Genomic DNA, 21,553 nt, shown 5'->3' on the forward strand with positions numbered 1-21,553 from the left:
CTGTGGTGGGTGCGTGCCCTTTGTGAGGAAATGCGGCAATTCATGACACAAGCCGCCAAGTCCTGCCCCCAGTCTTGCCTGTGGGGTTGGCCCCCGGGACTTCCCTGGGAGCTGGGAGCCCCCGTGACTGACCCCCTGAGAGTCGGGCTCAGAGGCTGCTCCAGTGATCTGCAGCCTCTGCGCGTTGGCTTGTGCCAGAGAAGAGCTCCCCAGGTATGTTGAAACTAGCCTTTGTTCATTATAAACAGAGTCCCTCACTCCCGCCTCTCCCCTCCTTGGCGCCTTGGCCTGAACCTTCTATCTGAGTGACAGAGAACAAGGTCTTTGGGGGCCGCAGTTTGTAACCCTCTCCGTGGAGCTAAGTCATGCCTCCTCCCAAGAGGAAAGAAATGAGGCACGGCCTGGGGATTTTTGCCATTTAGGATGCAAGCATACATCTCCCCAGGTTCTTCTCCTTTTTGACAACCTCAGGGTAGAACTGGGGTGAGGAGGAGGACCCCATCTCTCAGTGATGTTAAGGAGCCTGCACAATGTCAAAATTCCTAAGGAATGGAGCCGGAAGTTAAGTGTTCTCTTGTTACAGCCCTTTGAAACAATGAACAGAATGGGAGGAAAGGAAGGTAGTTTGGCTTTTTTCCTTTTTTTAAAAAATGTTTCTTTTCTTTTGGTGCCATTCCTCCTTGCAGAGCCTCCTCTTGCCTCCTGCCCACTTCCGTTGTGTCCAGTGCCATCCCTCTAGGCGCTCAGAGCACTCTCTTCCCAAGGGAGCACCTTTCCCCTGCAGCAGTCTCCTCTCCCTGGTGCTTTGTCAGGTACAAAATGTTTACCAGTCTTCTAGTTCTTTCCTTCCATTAGCGCTGACTCAGAAAACATATGGAAACATAATTTTCTATTGGCTTATCTGTTGCCCCTTCACATGAAAATGCTGGTAAGTTTAAGATGGCCTGACTTATCATTGAGGCTAAATAAAATCTGCAAAAGATTGGCAGTATCCTTGGAAAGCGGCTAAAACTAAGGTTTCTGGAGCAGTCTATGTGATTCCACTTGGGAGAGTTGTGTCCTGAATCCTGAGATGTTCTGCACAAAGAAGATAAACAGTACAGAAAATAACATGGGTCTCCATTTTTGCACTTGACCCGAGCTAACGATAGATTTGACAAGTGTCAGAAGTGGAGACCCATGTACCATATGTCCAGATATTTAAGTTATAATTCCAGCTAACTATTAAATCAAATACTTTCCCCTCCTAATTTGGTAAATATACCTTTGTAACATCCTATAAAGCTATGTTCTAATTTAGAATTCTTCGACTCCCCAGAATTAACATCAGAACATGGAAAAACATGGAAGAACATGGTGCCCAGTCCTTAGTCCACCTCCCTTCTCTTCACAAACCCATTGCTGTCCCACAGTGAGAGGCCTCCTGTATAGATACCCTGGTCTTAGTCCCTTACCCCAACCACTGCCCCGGCTCAGGCCTTGTGATGCATATGCCTGTGCATTTGTTCTTACGGAGGAAGAGCCTAGAAGAAGCCTATTCAGGTTCTGAAAGTGGGCTCAGAGACATTGGGAGAGAAAATCCCTATAGGTCATTGGCACCCAGAGTATGTACGGCCTAGGAGGAGACATGGCACAGGTTCCAGGTGGGCACATTTCCATGGCCCTGTGGAGTTGTTTCCCCAGGAGAGCACCTTCTAAAGCTCAGGGCCCATGGTAGGATTCTTCTGGCCCAAAGTCTAATGATAGCACTAACCTAAAGGGCAGATATTCCCTGTTACGTGTGTGTACTTACAGTGGAGTTGCCTCTCATATGGACAACTCTAAGTGGGATGCTGTGAGTTGTTTCACTCCAAGGTTCTTGACTTAACAGTGCTTAATGAGTCCAATGAGTTCACATTAGGATAGGTGATCCCTCCTGAATTGCACTGACCAACGCATAGTAGGTGCATAATAAATATACTATGTATGAAAAAATGAATGATCTACTAGAATTTTATAAAGGGTTACATACATGAAAAGACTGAAAACAGTGGAGATTTCAGACCCTAACAGCAGAAGAGAGAAACTTTGATTTGTAAACTTTAAGAACTTGCTTATTAGAGGTGACCTCTATAACAGCTGAAAGCAGAACTTGTTTCTGCCCATAAAGCACGCATGGCAGCACCCAGAGCCCAGAGAATACGTGCATGATGCTACTGAATCAAATATTTTAAAATCAGGCTTTCTCAGCCTACTGTGGCTATTGACATTTGGGGCGGGATCATTGTGTGTGGTGGGGGACAGTCCCTTGGTTTAGAAGATGTTTAGCGGCATCCTTAGCTTCCATCCACTAGATGCCAGAGCACTGCCTCCCAGCTCAAACAACCAAAAGCATCTCCACAAATTGCCAGATGTCCCCTGGCCGGTGAAAGCACCCTCAGTTAAGAACCACTATTTTTAAAGGAACTGATTCTAGATAGCTTGGCATCAACTGCACGCAGCCAGAGTTAACACCAAGCAGAACTCACAGCAAGCTTTGGTTACACCCAGATTTATTGTCAAAAGAAAATGAGAGTCAGGGGGAACCAAAATAATTGCTGCTGTTTGCTTTGTTTCATCAGTCTCTAAAATTGTATAGCAAATGGCTATTTTAAGTTAAAAAATGAAAATGCAGAGTAATGTTTAAATCTCTTATAGCAATAGCTCTACTAATTTCTGCTCTTCGTTTGTTTGTTGGTTGGTTTGTATTTTAGTGCTAGGAAATGAGCCAGAGTGAATGTGATCAAAGTTCAAATGCAGAATGAGATAAATACAGGATGAGAAAGTGAATGCCCGAAGTTTGTCTGCTCTGGCCTCATGTAAGCTATTTTGGGGGACTCAGGAAAAGGTTATGTGGTACAGAGGCAGCCCCCCATTTCCATGGGTATTGTTTAGGCCTTTTTCCTCCCATCTCTGCTACTTCCTATATCAAAACAGAAAGTTGTGACTTAGTGACTTAGTGGTGTGCATGTGTGCCTGTCACGACATGCTGGAACTAGGACTTAGTGAACTTTCAGTTTGCATGGCTGTAAATGTTATTTTGGATCCAAGAAACCTCCAGGAGGCAATTAGGTATATTACTTGTGTTACAAAGATAAAAAGCTATTTATGCATGAGAACACACCATTTTGTCTCCTCCCCACTTTTTCTGAGCAGGAAAGGTTTGTTTCTTACTAATTTAGCTTCCAGAATCTACTTTTTTGTTGAGAATCTAGTTAATAAAATTAAAGGAGCTGATTTAAGTTACATAATAGGGATCAAGAGTTGGTAGGGGATAAGAGCTACACTGACCATGTACCCATGAAATTGCGAGAGGAGGAAAAGAGATTTGGGGGAATAGTAGCATACTGATGATTAAAATATTTTTAATTTACAAATAAAAATATTTTCAATTAATTTAAAATTTAAAATTTAATATTTAAAATTTTTTTAGCTTTAAAAGTATTTTAGGTGTTTTAGCACATAATAAGACTACTTGGAGTAAATAACAGAAGCCATTTAAAGTTTAGTTAAGAAGTGTAGGGTTTTTTTTTTTTTAATTTAAATAGTGCCAAGACTAAGCCATATAGGCTCAGGGCTAAATCACATTTGGAAGTAACTGATTATAGTAACTTCCCTATCAGACTAATCTTCATACCTATTGGGAAGCCATTATTTTACATCTAGTTTCTCTCTTAATTTGGTGCTTTGGGCAACAGGGCTAAGGAAAAACTTTGTCAATCAATGCCCAATTCACCGTATTGTGCATTAAATACAAATCCATTAAATGATTATCATGTGATGGTACTGTGTGAGATTCTGGTGACACAAAGGAGAGAGCCAGAGCCTGTATTCTCAAAGAGCTTACAACCTTGTCTGTAAATAATTTGTTAATAAAATACATAAGGTAACCCATATGTAAGCTAAATGTGTATAGTCAAATGAACATAGTGTTTTCATAACAATAAAACTTCTTCCAAAATTGTACATAGCCTTCTGTAGAATCATCAAGATTTATATAATTTTCCAACTGAATTAGATTGGTGTATATAATGTGAATAACTTCAGTAGAACTACTCCAGTCCTCAGGACTTTTAGACATCTCTAACAAGATTCAGAAGGATGTTTATTACATTCTCTACTTTCCTTGCTAAACCTGATACAGCTCCAGCAATGAACAACACATCTTTCTAACATAATGACTCAGACTCAGAATCAGGACAATTTCACGAGCAGGACAGGCAGAAGAGAAAATGCCTCTATTATGTTTTAGCCTGATGCCACACTGAATTCAGTCTTCTGCTAATCCTTAAAATAACTGTGGGAAGGAACCTTCTGTCCATTTTTCCCTCTGGGTCTGGGGCATGTTATATTCCATTAGAAGCTTCTCTGATTTTTCATCTAAAGCCCTTCCCTTGCCTTGGATATTGACTAACATTTTCCACTGGTCAGAAACTTTGTTTATACAGCTGATGAAGTTAACGGTTCATCTCCTCTGCTCGGTAAGCACTCCAATTCTACCATCATCATAACTAGGATGGGTTATTTTACTTGGCAGAATTATTTCAGTAATACAAGATAACCAAATTGGATTGGTGATCGATCGGTTTGTTCAGTAATCCTTCCACTAAATAAAACTAACCAGGCTCCAGGTGGTTGAATTGCTATTGCAATAGAGACATATAATGTGAATCAGAACTTAAGAGACCTGAGGGAATTTTATAAAATCCTGCTCTGCAACCAGATGATTGTCCTGTAATTTGTTATATAACAAATTTGTAATGTGTTATATATATCTTTATACCAAAGACCCATTCAATGAATTTCAGCCTTTCCTGGTGGCAATAGTTTGCTGGGCTACCTGGATGAGAAATACCACCACTTGAAAAAGTTGTGAACCAGTGGACTCAGAGAGGAGTCCAGAGGCCTAAAGGCTACTGCTCCAAATTGCTTAATAGCTGCTCATTTTTCTATTTCCATTTCTGTGTAAAATGGAAAGAATGTGGAGGGTCATCATAATCTTTGCACTGATGAGCAAGAAGACTGAGTGCTGAATCACAAATAAGTGAACTTCATTTTAAACTAGCTTTTGTTTAAGGGGAGAGATGAATTTTTTAAAAATTAAGAAGCCTGATAGTGGCCTCACAGTTCATTATGTAAGATACAATAGAGAATTTTATCAATAAACTTCAAAATATATTTTTAAAAAATCCCAAGTTCTAGAGAGAGCTTTGATACTAACTTGCTACGTGAGCTTGAAATATCTTGTTTTACTCCTTTATTTCCAGTAGAATCAAAATAATAATGATGGCCCTATATATGCTGCCAGAGTTATCATGAGAATCAGATAGAATATTGTAAACTCACTGAAGTTTAAAAAGGTGTTAAAAAACATGAGACTGCTAGCAGGGTTCCCCAAATTGTGGGCTGCATTGCTGGTGAGATGAAGGACACGCTTCAGTGTTCAGGGGTTCACTTCAGGAAATCGACATTAAACAATGTTGAACTTCACAGTGAGAAAGTTCATTCTCTTTCATTCTCAATCACCCCCTCTGATTCCCATATGGAGCAGGTCTTACTTTGGTGTTTGAATGTATCCAGCATTTCTTTGTAGGCTTGCTAATCGCTCTTTTCTTAAACAGAGGGCAGACCTCAGGCATAGACCTTTAAACAGGCACATGTATTTAGCTATATTTTAATAGCATGGTTTAGTTTTCCTGGCTCATGTGTGTTTGTGGTAAACTCCTTAATGGTAAGTGGTAATGTTTTTCCATTAATAGTAGTAATACAAAGTTTTATTTCTGTGCAATTTTATCTAAGTGGGGAAAAAAAACTTCAGAGAAAAATATTAAGCAAATAATAGTGAAATGATATGTGAATTGGACAAAAAATGTAAAAGTGAGATGCACATTTTTGAAGCTCAGGAATATATGTCCTTGTAAATGCAAACATAGGCCAAGACCTAATGTGTTTGTTGTCGAGATAGTTAGCACATTTTATGTTACTCTGGTTTATCCCTCACCATCCTTGAATAATACTTAGAAAGGAATTTGGAACTTTCGGCTACCATTTTAACGTCCACTGATAAACTCACCGATTGAGAGAATCTAGGTACTGGAATCCTACTTATATTTCTTAAACTTTACAACATTAAAAATTGACAGTAGTAACTGTGCTGAAGAAACAGTTCCTTCCCCAGGAGTCCAGTTTGTCTCATTGACTGTGGAAAGGGAGCCAGGCACACAGCGATTGACCTGCCACATTCGGACACACATGTGCAGTTTATCAACCTCATTCAGAATGGGCTTCGCCACTTTGATGAAATACATCTTGCTGCATCCTCTAGAGACCATATGAATCCACAAACAATTATACTTTTGAAGAAGTCGTGGGTAGCTAATTCCTACTGATCAGAGTGTTTTCTTATTGTTTTCTGTTCTCTCTCTCTCCCTCTCTCGATTGGGAAAGGAGTAGAAAAATCTTTAAACAGCTGCATTAGAACAATAAGGGCATCCTCTGGCATGGAAAATTTGTTGGTGGGCTTTAAAAATGCTATTTCTAAAACTTTATGGATGAGCTCAATTTAGAAAAAATGGGGAAAGCATATGATGACATACAGTCAGCTTGGGAGCCTATTTTTTTTCATAGACTGTTGTGCCGAGTAAATCCCAAAGTAATGATTTCTACTTGTTAATAAGTTATTCTTGCTTGAAGTGAGGAAGTCTTGAAAGAAGAAAGGATCATGAGAACACTAGTAGAGTCATCTTCATTTCTTTCAATATTTCACCTCCATCCTTGGAAAAGTAACTGAACCGCTAATCCCAATATCTAAGGCCCCCTCTCCTGAGTGTTCTGTTTGTTTGTTTGTTTAATTGGTGTACTTTTTCCCTATGGTCTTCTAGCCTGTGTTTATATAATTATTGCTGCAAATGTAGGTATTTGACACTTTAATAACATATTGCACTTTAAAGAAAACACACTCTTTTGTACTATTCTTTTTGCCTGGCTGTAGAGCCCCTTTAGAGCAGATGTTCGAGACGGTTACGAAAGGGCTTTAGAATGCTGGATTCAGATGAAGCTTGGAAGCAAGTGCCAATTATGTCATATGGTGTCAGTGCCCAGTTAATATAACCAGCTTTTTTATTATTTTAAATTTTTTTTATTTTAATTATTCCCATGTATACTTCAGGGCACTCACTATGGAAAGCCAGGATTAGAATAGCTATTATGTTTTTTGCCTAAACAAAGCAGGGAATTTTTTCATAGTCTGATTTTAGGAGTAGCAGGAAAGTCTCAAAACAGACAAACAAAACAAAAACAAACATTTCTCCTATAGCCTAGTCACTGATGACTAAAAGTATATTTTTTTATGTCTGGTGTGCCATAGGTTTCCATTAAGTATATAGTGAATGAATTAATTGAATAAATAAACTAACACCATTTTTCTTGTATTCAGTCCAATCATGTGCCTTCTCTCCTTCTCCTATTCTTAGGGTCTGGAACCATTCATATTTGTTACCTAAAAAAAATGAAATAGTGGATCATTCACAGGAGGGCTATTTAATCTTTTAACATCTCAGCCAGTATTCTTCCCATGTTATTATCATGAGTATATCTTATGGAAATAATGGAAATATATTTGTTGGGAATTTTGTGGAGATTTTATTTTGGGGTTGTTTATTTGACCAGAACAGGGGTCAGACAGCCACAGCCCCACATGCCAGATGCAGTCTGTCCCATGTTTTTGTAAATAAAGTTTTATTGGAATGCAGCCACACCCATCAGTTTACATGTCATGTAAGGCAGCTTTGTCTCCCCAATGACAAAGTTAAACAAACACTTCAGAGATCAGATAACCTGCCAAACCTATAATAATTACTTTCTGGCCTCTTATAGAAAACAGTTTGCCAACTCTTGGATTAGAAAAAAGGGAATTTTAGAGGTAGATAGGATTAGAACAGTATTGCATTCCTCAAATTCTATTGAAAGTGTTTGTTAATTCAAAGTTTGGCTTTCTATTGGCTCAAAGATATGGGCTTGCCTTTATAAAAGTCTTTATATAGCATGGGAGGTAATATATCATTTCATTGATATTAATTACAATTTTCACTCCCATTTTTAATAGTAATGAAAGTAATAATAATTGTAACAACATGCTGCCCTTTTTGATAAAGGGGATAGTCTTTCCTAGGACTGGTGAAGTAGTTTGCATTCATACAAATCAGCTGCAATTCTTTGGTATCAAGATTGGACTAAATGTACAAACGTCACAAAATAAGTCACATTGTACATTCCTTTCACCCAGTGGTTCAATTTCAAGGAACAGTATCAATAGGTCACCGAAAGACTTGGAAATCTTCTTGTTTCCTGGTGGTAAGCACTAGTCCTGTACACCTGCTTAAGTGCTATGGCATTTCGCAGTGGGAGTAGCAAAATGGGTCACCTCAACATGTGAATGCCACTGACAGACCTGCTGGCTTGTGTGTGTGTGTGTGTGTGTGTGTGTGTGTGTGTGTGCGTGCGCACATGGAGCTCTACGAATGGGAGAACAAGCCATGTGGCTACTTCCCAGCCAAGTCCCTTGGGCTGTGTGACTCCCACTCAGACTGTGCAACACTCTGTGCTGGTGAGTCTTTGCCCACATAGCAGCGTCTTGAACCTTGCTGGATATAGGAAGGAGCCCTAGGCACAGTATTGGAAAGAAAGGAAGTGAGTTTGGTCAAAGCAGCCAGCCACCTTGCTGAAGAAGAGAGTGATAATTAATTACCACTTTATTTATGTCGATCATCTGCCAAGCTTTGAGCTAATTAAATCTGCCCCACAACTAATGGCAGCTAAATTGAGTCCTACCCACATTCCAAAAGTATATGGTTATACACGTTTAAAGATGAAGAAACTGAGGCTCAGAAAGGTTAAGTAATTAGCTCAAGGCCACACAGCTGGTAAGTAGCAGAGGCAGGATTAGGCTCCAAAGGCCTGGTTCTTGAAATGCTAAGTGAGGGATGTTTTGCAGAAGATTGGGTTTCAGGAGTGGGTGATGTCATTTGACCCCTGACCTGGAGCTGTTCAATATAAAAAACACTTCTTCAAGAAAGTTATACTCAATGACCTCAAGCAGAAAGAATTTGTGCTGTAGTAAGTCTAGGAACATTCCCCCCATTCATCTGATTTGGCTTCCCTATACAGGACATCAGGTCAGATGAGGATGTTAATCCTCAGCTCTTCAGGAAACAGGGCAGAAGCAGAATATCAGGCTCAAATGCAAGCCTTCCCAAGCCTCTCAAAAGACCCCTCTGCAACCTATGGATCTGCTCCTCCTGCCAAACTGTAGGGAATGCTAAAGGGGCATCTAAATGAGAAAAAAGGAATTAGAATTAGAAATGATATAGAATAGAGGGGAAACACACACACACACACACACACACACACACACACACACACACACACACCATGTATTAGACGCAGCAAAGGGGCTCTGCTGGAACACAGGCCTAGGAGCATGTGATCAAAAGGACTGGGGAGTGCTGACCCTCACGGTGTCCCAGAGGCCTTGTGGCTGCGGCTCATTCCTTAAACTTTGTGTTTGATCACTAAACCCCTTACCTGTGTCCTGAGTCTCAGGAAAACTGCCATTTCAGTGAAGCAACCAGACCTTTTTGGGATCCTGGGAGAAATGGAAAAAGAAACTGTGGGTAGGTGGTCCTGTGAAAGACCTCTGATTACCAGAACTGAGATGTTTTTCCAGAAGGAAGACACAGATACAGATTGTCCCCCAAAATAATCGTTACCATTATTATAGCACACATTGATTCTTAGTCGTGATGATCAGCCAGTATTTAAAGATCATTTTGTGCCAGGCAGTATGCTCAGTTCCTTCCATGCATTATCTTATTAAATCTTCCCAGTGACCCTAAAAGGTAGTGCTATCATTATGCTCATATTAGAGAGAATTATTGAGGTCCACAGTAGCCACTAGCCATAGGGGGCTTTTGAGCACTTAAGATATGTAAGTGTAAAATACAGGATTTCAAAGAGTCAGTATGAAAAGAAAAAAAAAAACAAAGTATCTTAAAATAAAGTTTAATATCGATTACTTACTGAAATGATATTTTAAATAGATTAAACAAAATGCATTATTAAAATTTAATTTTTTTTTTTACTTTTTCTACTGTGACTACTAGAGAATTAAAAATTATCTATGTGGCTTGTGCTCTATTTCTGTGAAACAGCTCTGATCTAGAGCAGAAGTCATCAGACTACAGCCCTTTGGCCAAATGTGGCCCACAGCCTGGTTTTGTATAGCCTACAAGCTAAGAATGATACAATGATTTTTACATTTTTAAAGGTTGTAAGTTAAAACAGGAATAATAAAAACAACATGTGACAGAGATGGTATGTGGCCCAGAAAGCCTAAAATATTTGCTATCAGTCCTCAACAGAAAAAGTTTGCTGACCTCCTGGTCTAGATGACTAAGTGACTGGACAGGCCTCAACCCCAGGACCACTGATTACAAAATCTATTCTTTGTCCGCTCTGAATACCATATTTCTACTGGATGCCAGACATTGCACATAATCTTTATACAAAGTGCCTCATTTGATCCCAAGATTAAATAATATTAATTAATAATGTTTATTAATTAATGTTATTATAATCTTATGTAAGATTAATAGTGTTATCATTTCCATTTTGCAGACAAGGAAGCCAGGTTTATAAAGATTAAGTAACTTGTCTTAAGTCACACAGCTAACAAGTGACAGGATTGGGATTTGAGCCTACTTCCTCTAGGCCCCTTCATATCCTGCCACTGCATGCCTATTTCGTCAGGGCCAGCCTCTTCATTCATTAGCACTGAGTTACCTATTCCCTGAGTGCTTTTCTGAGGTAGTTTGGTCTTCCCTGGTATAATCTAATCCAGGGATCAGCAAAGGATGGCCCATAGGCACATTTGGCCCCAGTGTTTTTCTTTTTTGATAAAGTTTTATTAGAACACAACTCAGCCCTTTTGTTTATGCATTGCCTATGGGTGGTTTCAGCTACAGCGGCAAACTTGAGTGATTGCAACACAGACCACGCATCACCTCACAAAGCCAAAAACAGTTACTATCTGGACCTTTAAAAGAAAGCATGCCATCCCCTGATCTAAGTCGTTTAGGACAGGGATAACATTGAACCACAGTGCCCAGTACAATGTGGTGTCAGCAAGGGCCCAGTGAACTAGTGACTGGGCGAGTAAGTGACTGTTGGGAGAGGAGAGTCAGGAGGGTGCATTGCCCTCCATCTAGTCCAGGCCCCACTTATCAATGCACACACGTCATCACACTCCTGACATACTGCATCCTCTCTATTGCTGAGTGTAGGATTCTCCCGTATTCTTTCCCTACTTCCTTCCCCAATACTTACTTGACCGGAACACGTGGATTACATTTCACTTAAAATACACAGGGAATTTAAAACTAGAAAAAAACATGTTTGGCAAAAACTAAAATACTCTACAAACCATCTGGGATGCTCTCTTGTTTGTACTAGAGCTGAGTGCCGCTGTCCTCCATGGAAAAATGATTTTCACAAAACCCTTGTTACTTTCAGGATACTTAAGTAAAACCAACAGGAGTGTGCAGTAGTGGCCTCACTATAGCTTGGGGGAGAAATTGGCAACCAACTGGATATGAAACAAAGGTAGCAATTCAAGAACGTTTCGAGGAGAACCAAGTCAAGAATTGTTGCATGGGGCTGCCACATGCCGTTCCAAACTGTATGATAAGAGAGATGATTACTGAGCATTTCCTAAGTTCCAGGAACTTTTCTAAGCACCTTCTACCCTTTACTTCAATTAATCTGCCACAAAACCATATGAAATTAGTCCTATTATGGTCATTCCAATTTGAGGAAACTGAGAATTAGGCAGCTTAAATTATTTTCCCCAAGACCACAACTGCTAAGTCCTAGCAAAGCTGGGACTTAAGCCCAGCCTTAGGAGTGGTTAACTCCAAGGCCCAGGCCCCTTACTCTTATTGCACACTAGCCTGCCTGTGTGAAGGGGCATTCATGTCTTCAGAAATATGTATTTAAACCTCCTTTATGCCAGATATCATGATAAGTGATAGGTATTCAATGGTGATTTAAGAAAGATATATTTAATTTTTTAATTAAAAAAAAAGCATCACAGGGTTTTGTACCAGCTATCTCTCTGTCTAGAGGATTCCAAGCTCATCGAAGTTTGGTCCATTTTATTCCCTTTGCTTATCCATTCCTTCTTACTTGGAAGACGATTTATGTTTCTTATTTCTCTGTTCTCTTGCTCTTTCCTCTCTCTCCAAAAATCCCAGCCCCAAAAAACAGTCCACATATTGTGAAAAAAGATTTCTTAAAACCACAGGGGTGATGTAAGTCTAGGCCTGCTTTCTCTCTCACACACACAAAATATTGGATATGAGTGAAATTTAAAAAAATTGGTTTTCAAATGTGATGAAAAGAGTGTCCTTTTCACCAGAACAAAACAACCCCTAACACCAAAGCCTCCTCCTGGGTAGGGTTGATTTCCAAAGAAGAGGAAGTCTGTGCATTGAGCCACAGCTTCTAACGAAGTGTGAGGGGAAGGGAAGCTATGGATTGGAAAGACCTTCAGTGTTTAGAATGAAGCAGGAGGCTCTTCCTTTGGGCTGTAGAGACATGGCCTGTATTTAGATGGGCAGCAGCACAGAGGATTCACTTGCAATCCAGCTGATATGACAGGGTTTTTGCCATGGAAAGTGTTCTCACTGGAGTGTTTCTCAGCTAGTCACTAGCCATCAATTACTTAAAAGTCAGATCTTGGCCAGAGGCCCCTGTTCCACAAAGTATGTCATTCTCTGTTCACAGAAATGGAGTTTACAGTCCTGCCACTAAATTAAAACTGGTGCTTCCTAATTAAAAGCAGACAGGACAGATGTGTGGGGAAGAAATGGAGACACTTCTTTTGTGAATCAGCTAATCATTGTGCCAGAACTTAAAATCAGCTTTTCCTATAGAGGCCTGAACTGCACCACACCTATGTAAACCATGCTAAATGAGTTGGAATTAACATTTTACCAGATATTTCTGTCACTCCACCATCTGGAGAAGGATAAAGAGTTCACTGACACCCCGAATCCCAAGGACTCTCCAACATGGGGATATGGGGTCGGCACCTGAGGGTGGCCACATCTAGCTTGTCCGTCACTGAGCAATATGGAGCCATTTAGGACATAAGCAAGTGGATGAAAAGTACATGAAAACAAGTGGGCCACTCATAATGACAAAGGTCTCAAAGCATTACCCCAAAGCTTAGGGGCCTATGCTGCTCAGGGAAAAATGATGAAAAATAAGGCTTTTGATACTCTGCCTGCCCTGTTAATCTACTCATGATATAAATATTAGCTTTAATGTAGTAAATGCTTCTATAAAATTTGAAAAACTCCAGTACGGTCATGTGACTCTCTGCTTAAAACCTTCAGTGGCCTTCCATTGCTTTAATGATAGAGACCAACAACCTTTTTTGGTCCGCCAAGTTCTGTAGGGTCTGGTCCCTGCCTCAAATGCTACTATTTCTCCCCTCCATCTCCATGCTCCAGACACATTGAGGTTTTCCCACATGCTATATTTTCTTCCACTTCTAGTTATTATCTCTGCTGCAGTATTTTTCTAACTCTTCTTTTTTTTTAGCATCTTTGTTGAGAAGTAATTCACATATCCTAGATTCACCCATTTAAAGTGTACAATTCAATGGTTCCTAGTATATTCAAAAGGTTGTGCAAATGTCACCACAATATATTTTAAAACGTTTTTATCACCCCAGAAAGAAAGCCCTGCCCCTACCCATTAACAGTTATTTCCCATTTCCCCTCACCTTCCTCCACCTCCAGATCTAGGCAATGGACTTTGTGGGTCCATTCTGTTTACTATTGTGAGCATTTCGTATAATGGAATTTTACAATATGTGCTCTTTTGTGTCTGACTTCTTTTATCTATGACTTGTCAAGGTTCATCCACATTGTAGTGAGTCAGTATTTTGTTCTTTCTTATTGTCAAATAATATTCCATTGTTTTTTACGTTCATCAGTTGGTGGGCATTTGAGTTGCTCCACCTTTTGGCTATTATGAATAATGCTACTGTGATCATTCACATAAAGCTCCTATGTGAATATATGTTTTCATCTCTTAGGTAGATACCTAGAAGTAGAATTGCTGGATCATATTGTAAATCTGTGCTTAACATTTTGAGGGAAGCTTCAACTTTTCAATCTAACATTAACTACTCATTCTTTAAGCCTCAACAAAAGTGTAATTCCCTCACAAATGAAATCCTGTCCCTCCATTCCCTCGTGAGTCAAATGCTCCAGTTACATGCCTATCATAGCTTCCTGAATCTTTTCCTTCATTGTTTTATGCCAGTTTTTTACCATATTTTATGTGCATAATAAGTTGATATGTCTGTCTCTCCTACAACTCCTACAAAATGCTATGTTGGCACTTTAGCTCATCACCTCATCCCCAGAGCTTATGCTAAGGCACTGTGGTAGCTTTCAAACTGGGCCTCAATGATTCCACCTCCTGGTGTTTGTGTTCTTATGTAATACTTTTCTCTTGAGTGTGGGCTTGACTTAGTGACTTGTTTCTAACAAACAGAACAAGGTGGAACAGACAATATTTTATTTGAGGAACTAGATCTGCTCACTCTCTCTCACTCTCCTCTAATCATCAGCTCTGGGGGTAGCCGGTAGTTGCCGCATGAGGGTGCAATGTAGAGGCTCACTTGGCAAGTAACCAGCACCTCTTGCCAGTGGCCATGTGAATGAGTCACTGTGGAGGCAGGCCCACGATCCCCAGTCAAGCTTTCAGGTGATGGCAACCTCAGTCCGTGTCGTAACATGAACCTCATTAGGGAGCCTGAACCAAAACCACCCGGATAATTCCATGATTTCCTGACCTACAGAAATTGTAAGACAATAAATGTTTGTTCCAAGCTACTAGTTTAGGACAGTTTGTTATACAGCAATAGAAAGTGAATATACCACCTGGAATGTATGAAGAGCTCAGTAAATGATGAATGAAGACTACAAGCCATAGCTTCCTCAAAAATAAAGATATTAAGGCCCTTCACATGCAACATTCTGAATCTGAACTCATCATCTTCCCCTACAAACCTGCTCTTCCTCCTACGTCCCCATCTCAGTGATGGATATCACCATCTCCTCAGGGGTCCAAGGCAGAAACCTGGCGAGCATCCTTAACACTGACCCCTTTTTGCCCCCTACACTATCCAGGTTCAGCCCTTCTCATCTTCCCTGGTTTTCCTTCATCTGCGTCCATCCTAATGCTGTATTTAAACCCTTTAAACATAGGCCAACTTGTTTATGGTCTTGATTAATGAAACACTGGCTTACCGGTCCTTTATAACCTGGTCTGTGCTTTTCTCTGTAGCTTCTATATCTTATCATTCTCTACTTGAATCTTTACTCAAATAAGCTTCTTCTTTTCTTAGAATCCATCATGACTTTGCATATGCTGTTCCCTTTACTGGACCAGTATTCTCACATTATTCATTAAAATGGCTAACTCCTACTCTCCCAGTTTTAATAAAGAAAGAAAACAAGATATTAAAAGCCACATCCCTAGATTTAAGTGTTTATATCAAAATCTTATTCAGTAACCACTTTAACCCTAAATAGTACAGATGCTGACTTCCATTTTACTGGAGTGAAAACCGAGAACCAAAGAAGCTAAGAATAAGAACAGAAACAGACCTATGTGACCCCAAATCAGAAAAATTAAAAATCACACCATGCCACCACTTGACACAGCAAACAATTTCCTCACTCATCCAAGGGAAATACTGGGACCTGAAGCTAGATGAAAGACTAGCTCCATAGAGCCGCACCATTTCATTTTCAAACTTTTTGTTATTGAATTACTAATTTATGTTTGAAAATGTTTATTGAGGTGAAATTCATGGCACATAAAATTAACCACTTGAAATCATACAATTCAGTGGCATTTAATATATGTACATTGTTCCTCAGATATCACTTCTATCAAGTTCAAAATATATCAATTTGTTGTAGAACTTGAGTGAAGAGTAGAGTTTGTCACACTTCTCAGCTCATGGTACGTCAGTATCATCATCAAGGCAGGGATCTTTCTTTAAATCACTTATTTTTGATTCCCTTTTATTCACTGTCCCAGGAGCTCTGTCCCCTCAACCATGCTTACATATTTAATTTCTATCTTATTGTTTACCCATACTTTGTTTTATAAAACCCTCCTGCACTTTCCAACATTGATCTTCCATTTTCCCTTAACATTAAGAAAACAGCAGGGCTATACAATTCATCTGTCATTGGGAAGATTTGTTTTTGTAAAAAAGTGCTAAATAGATAGTCAAGAATCCTTTAGTCTAAACAAGGGGCCCACAACTCCTATCCAAGGTTCAAACCCAGCCTTCAGCCTGTTCTGCAAATAAAGTGTATTGGAATACTGCCATGTTCATTTGTTTATGTATTGTCTGTCTATTTTCTCACTACTATGGAGAAGTTAAGTCCTTGTAACAGAGACTGCATGGCTCATGATGCCTAAAATATGTACCACCTTGCCCTTTACAGAAAAAGGTTGCTGAGCCCTCCTCTAAACCACAATCTGTCACCTAAAACTCTGTGATCATTAGGCAAATCTTTTCACCTCCTGGGTCTTAATGTCTACTTCCTAAAATTGAGGCTGTGGTACAAAAACTATGGTTTTTAGTTCTCTTTTTTATTTTCTTTCTCTCTACTTAATGTAGTAGAACATATTTTTCAAACTAAATATTTATGAGAAAACCCAGTACGGAAACCCAAAAGTGAAATTTCTCTGGTAGAAGCAGAGTCCTGCCTGGCTGGCCTCCCCCTCATCTGTTCCTTCATTAGCTTCTCGATATGCTGGGCTCTGGGGACCTCTGTGAGAAAAGCAACCCATCTCTTAGATGCTTTCAAAGCCTGCCCTCTCTGGAGCATCCTGCTCTTGTCCAGTCATTTGGAAAGTGATGCATTTTGGGCTTAAATTCCAAACCCGTATTTGCTGTGTGGCTTGAGCCAGTCGTTTTAACCTCTCTGAGCCTCAGGTCCTCATCTGCATGTGAAAAGGGAGATAAGTAATCCTGACATCACATGTTCGTTGTGAGGATTTAAGATAATATTTCCAAAATACCTAGAGTGCAGTCAGTGAATGGGAGCTACAAAACATAAAAGAAAATCTTTGTGGGAGGAAATCCATGTGATGCCTTCTTTGTGTGTGTTGGTTCTAGATCCCCACTTAGAGTATAAGTTCTTCAAGGTCAGTGATCATTTGAGTCTTCACTTCCTGGATATTGCCACTGAAGCTGAAAAAATCATCCCTTTTATTTGGACGGAAATCTTTTACGTATGTGCTTTGACTCAGGGACACTACTTAATTGGTATCCACCATGGCTGGATGAGTGCTTGACATTTACCATTAGTGGCCAACAAGCTCTGGGCTAATTCAGTGTATCTTCAACCATAGAATGTCCCAGACAAGAATTAACATGATAAGCTATTGTTTGCTGTAGGGGTTTAGTTTGAATTCATAAATTTATCAAGTTTAAGATGTTGAAGGACAGAGGCATGAATGAGGTTTAGGGAAGACACACAATGTGTGTAACCACTTCTGAAAACACACAGAAATCAATTGCAGAGGCTGTAGGAGAATGCACAGAGCTCTTGACAGGGAGTCATCCTGAGTCCAGCCTGCCCTCATCTCGTACAAGAGGTGTGGCTTGAGGTAGTCCCCTGCCCTCTCTGAGCATCAGTTTTCTCATGTGAAACAAGGCTGAGAATTCTGACTGACCTCCCAGGGTCAGTGCCTGGTCCAGTTCCCGGCACATGGTGGGCATTCAACCAACTTCCTGAATGGAACAGTACAGTGTCACAGTTGATACGATGTGAGCACTTTGAACATCAAAAATGATCATGTAACCTTGAAGGTGTTACTTGGTTGAATGCCACAATAAGAAGCATCCATAAATTGGGGGTCCACTTGAGGGTGCCAGGTACCTTGATGACACTAGAAGAGGGAACAGGGATGCAGAAAGATAGGGACACATTGATAAAGGTGAGAGACCAACATGGCTACTGCAAGAACCGGGGACCTACCCAGGACCATGTTTGGGAATGACCAGTGGTTTGATTTGGGTCAGAACTGCGTGCATCAAGTCAGATGTGAACTGAGTCAAAAGTAGAACTATCACCAAAGCACACAATAGGCACTAATTCTGTGCTGGGAGCCACACTAAGCTCTCCATACATGTTATCAATGAATCTTTTTACAACAACGGTGTGATTTAGGCCCTTAGCCTAATTTACAGTAACTCACTTTCCATACAGTGAGATTGGGGTGACAGAAGCAGCCCTGACTGAAGCCCTTGGAGTGGGGTGCTGTGAGCCATGTCTGGGCCTTGTCCTCCACCTTTCTCTCTGGCACCGCAAACCTGAAAGCCGCAGGTTCATGGGGAATGTCAGATGAGGGAAATACCCAGGTCCCCAAGTTACCTGATAAGAGAAGAAATCCCTCCACCTGCATGAGTGAGAAAGAAACTTTTACTGTGCTAATCCACAGAGGTCTCAAGGGTTGTTTTTCACTGGAGCAGAGTTTGATCCATCCTGACAAACACAACGGCCAGCGTTTATTTAGGGCTTGCTACTACTTTAAGGACTTTGCATATCATTTAAATTTCATTTCCTCCTCACAGCAGACCTCTCGTTTTTGTTTCACAGGTGATGAAAGCAGTAACTTCTCTGAGAATACACAGCATGTACTAGACCCTGACTTGGAACCCAGGCATTCGGAGGCCAGAGCTGCCTTCTGGGCCAATACACTTTCCTTGTAGAAGGAAAACATAGTTCAGAAGTTAAGGAACTTGCCCAAGATCACCGAGCTCAGAAACGGCAGAACTATGATTCCAAACCAGGCCTGTCAGTCTGGTTTCACATTCCACGAAGGCTGCCACTGTTCTGTGCACTCTGCTTTGCAGTTTTGGTCCAGGCTGATGCAGAGGGACCACTGTGTGTCTGTCCACTCACTGTGCAGCACATGGGATATAAAGGCACTTTGTGACATGTGAGGGGTCGTGCCGACATGAGGGGTGGCGTTTCCAGCCACTGCATGGCTGTGGGAGCCGCGGGGGCAGGCTGCTTGCCTTGTGCTCAGATCGCCATTCACAGGGGAGGCTGCAGATGCTCTGGCCTGACAATGGCATGGCAGTGTGTCCCCACTGTGCAGGGCTTGCCCAGCTAGGCAGCACCACTGTGGGCAGTCCCTGGAGAGGCCAAGAGTCCTGCTTTCCACAGGCATATTGACTTTCAAAACCACAGTGTTGGAGCGTCAGGGCACTCTTTGACTCATATTTCCTTTTCCAGTCTATAATGCTGCAGAGGTTCAAAGAGACAACTGGAAAGTCAGGCACTATACTGCCCTACTGAGTAATGAAGAGTGGACTTTGGCTTGAAAGGAAAGAAATTAAAGAGGTAATAATGGTAGCTGACATTTAGGGGGCACATGGGGTAGGCAGTGTTCAAGCTACTCTGTGGGCACACTACCAAAAAATTCTCACAGTAGTGCTGGGAGGTAGGACCTCCTTGATTTTACAGGGCAGAAAATTGAGATCCAAAGAGATCATGTGACTTGCCCAAAGTCATACCTCTAGGAGTCAGAAATTAAATTGAGTTCCTATAGAACCAAGAATCTTAATTTGCTTGGCTCTTTCAATGTCAATTTGCTTCATAAATGCTTTTCTATGTGGGTTCACTTGACAGCTTTGTTATAATGAATAGTCCATTGGGGTCCTTACCTTGCAAAGAGCTTTTATTTGTAAATGTTAATTTATTTAACATTTGATCCTCACAAAAGCTTTGTAAGGCAGGAAGGATGTGTCTAGTTTCCTATTCAAGGACACTGGGGTGCAGAGAGGTAAAGCACCCACCCAAGGTCGCATGATGAGCAGCAGATGCAGGTCCTGACACCTGGTCAGGTGTCCTCCCGTGAGCTCCCCCATGCTTCTCGGGAGCCTGGGATTGGTGAATGGCCAGGACCGTAGGCTTGGACATGGAGCCACCTTGAATTTGAGGCCTCGCTCACAGCTCTAGAATTGTGTGGACCTATGCTGTACAAAGTCTCTCTGAGTCCAGCTTTCCTTAGCCACAAAGTAAGAAAAATAAGAGTAATACATACGTACCTCATGGTAATTTTGACAATTCAGCGGAAGTCCACATAAAGTCAGTGTTCAATGGACACAAACCATTATTTTTCTTACACTCCGAAATCTCTTCTTCTGATTGCTGCTGTCTGAGAAAGATCACATTGAAAAAAACGCAGCATGACTGTGACAGAGCCTTAGACTCTCACCAGCTCATGCGTGTTCCATCCTCTGAGATTTCTAGGGAGCCTGACTGTGATCAGTGCCAGTTTTGCGGATGCAATGGAAAAGAGTGCCATTCTGTCCCCTGCCTCTGGCACTTCAGGAGGAGAGGCGGGGTTTGGGCTGAGTCAGACTCTACCTACCCGGGGATGGCCCTGTGGTCTCCACGAGCCTGGGAGCCGCTGGCCCTCTCAGCAGCTTCAGCTGCCTTCCTGATAACAGTGTTATTCTCTTCGGTCTTCTAGGAGTCCCACCAGCATCATTAATCAAAGCACCGCGTTGCTTACTCGTACTGAAGTATCCTCACCGCCTCATCAATCATAAAAGCAGCAAAGGGTGTGCTTTGGTGTTCTAAGGAAACCCCCAGACAGCACCAAAAGAAAAAAAATGTGTGGGGGCGGGGGGAGCTTAATTATCAGCTGGTCCTCGGCCCATCACTCACGCTGGAAATGTCTTTACAGCTTTATTTGGGTTGTGTCTCTTTTTAAATCCTAGTAAACAGCCGTTAAGCTAAAAACTCTCATTGCTCGGCACAGGGAGCCCCACTGTTTTTCAAGCTATTATTTTAATAAGGCCTATTTTACAATTAAGGCACCATGGGCTTTAAATTACATATAAAATAAAATGTGGAAATTGAAGCATTAAGTGTGTGACTGCCGTCAGAGAAACAACAGCCGCTCTTTGTGGTAAAATGCTGTCTGGTGTAAAACGAATAGAACAGAAGGCTGGGGTTATATACCACCATGACAATAAAAGAAAAAATAAAATACACACACATACCATGACAAAGGCCTGTTCACTCTGTTCTGGTGAGGATTTGAGGTCATGCCTAAATGCAGGTAAATAATCATGATAATACTAGGAATGTTATTAGTAATAATAGCAGATAGCAGTTTTTGAGCATTTGCTATGTATCAGGCACCAGCTAAGAACTTCTCAACCAAGAATAAGGTGGGTGCCATTCTTATCCTCATGACAAACAAGGAAATGGAAGCTCGGAGAGGCTGCCTGCCTGAGACCTCAGTACTGGCCAGGGACAGAGTTAGTAGCTGACCCTGGAACACTTCACTCCACACCCTGTGGTAGCTGTTCTGCTCTGAGTCCAATCCATTAATTTTATCAACAAGTATTTTT

General features: G+C 41.1%; 1 long non-coding RNA gene across 1 annotated transcript; it reads left to right on the top strand.

Moving 5' to 3' along the window:
• Nucleotides 1–64: 64 nt before the first annotated feature.
• On the top strand, nt 65–21,057 carry LOC140847865 (uncharacterized). The gene is made up of 4 exons (XR_012128132.1): nt 65–213; nt 687–812; nt 19,422–19,529; nt 20,665–21,057. It is a non-coding gene; the product is annotated as an uncharacterized lncRNA (long non-coding RNA).
• Nucleotides 21,058–21,553: the final 496 nt, after the last annotated feature.

Source organism: Manis javanica, chromosome 1 (genome assembly GCF_040802235.1).
Source record: "Manis javanica isolate MJ-LG chromosome 1, MJ_LKY, whole genome shotgun sequence".
Classification (NCBI taxonomy): Eukaryota; Metazoa; Chordata; class Mammalia; order Pholidota; family Manidae; genus Manis; species Manis javanica.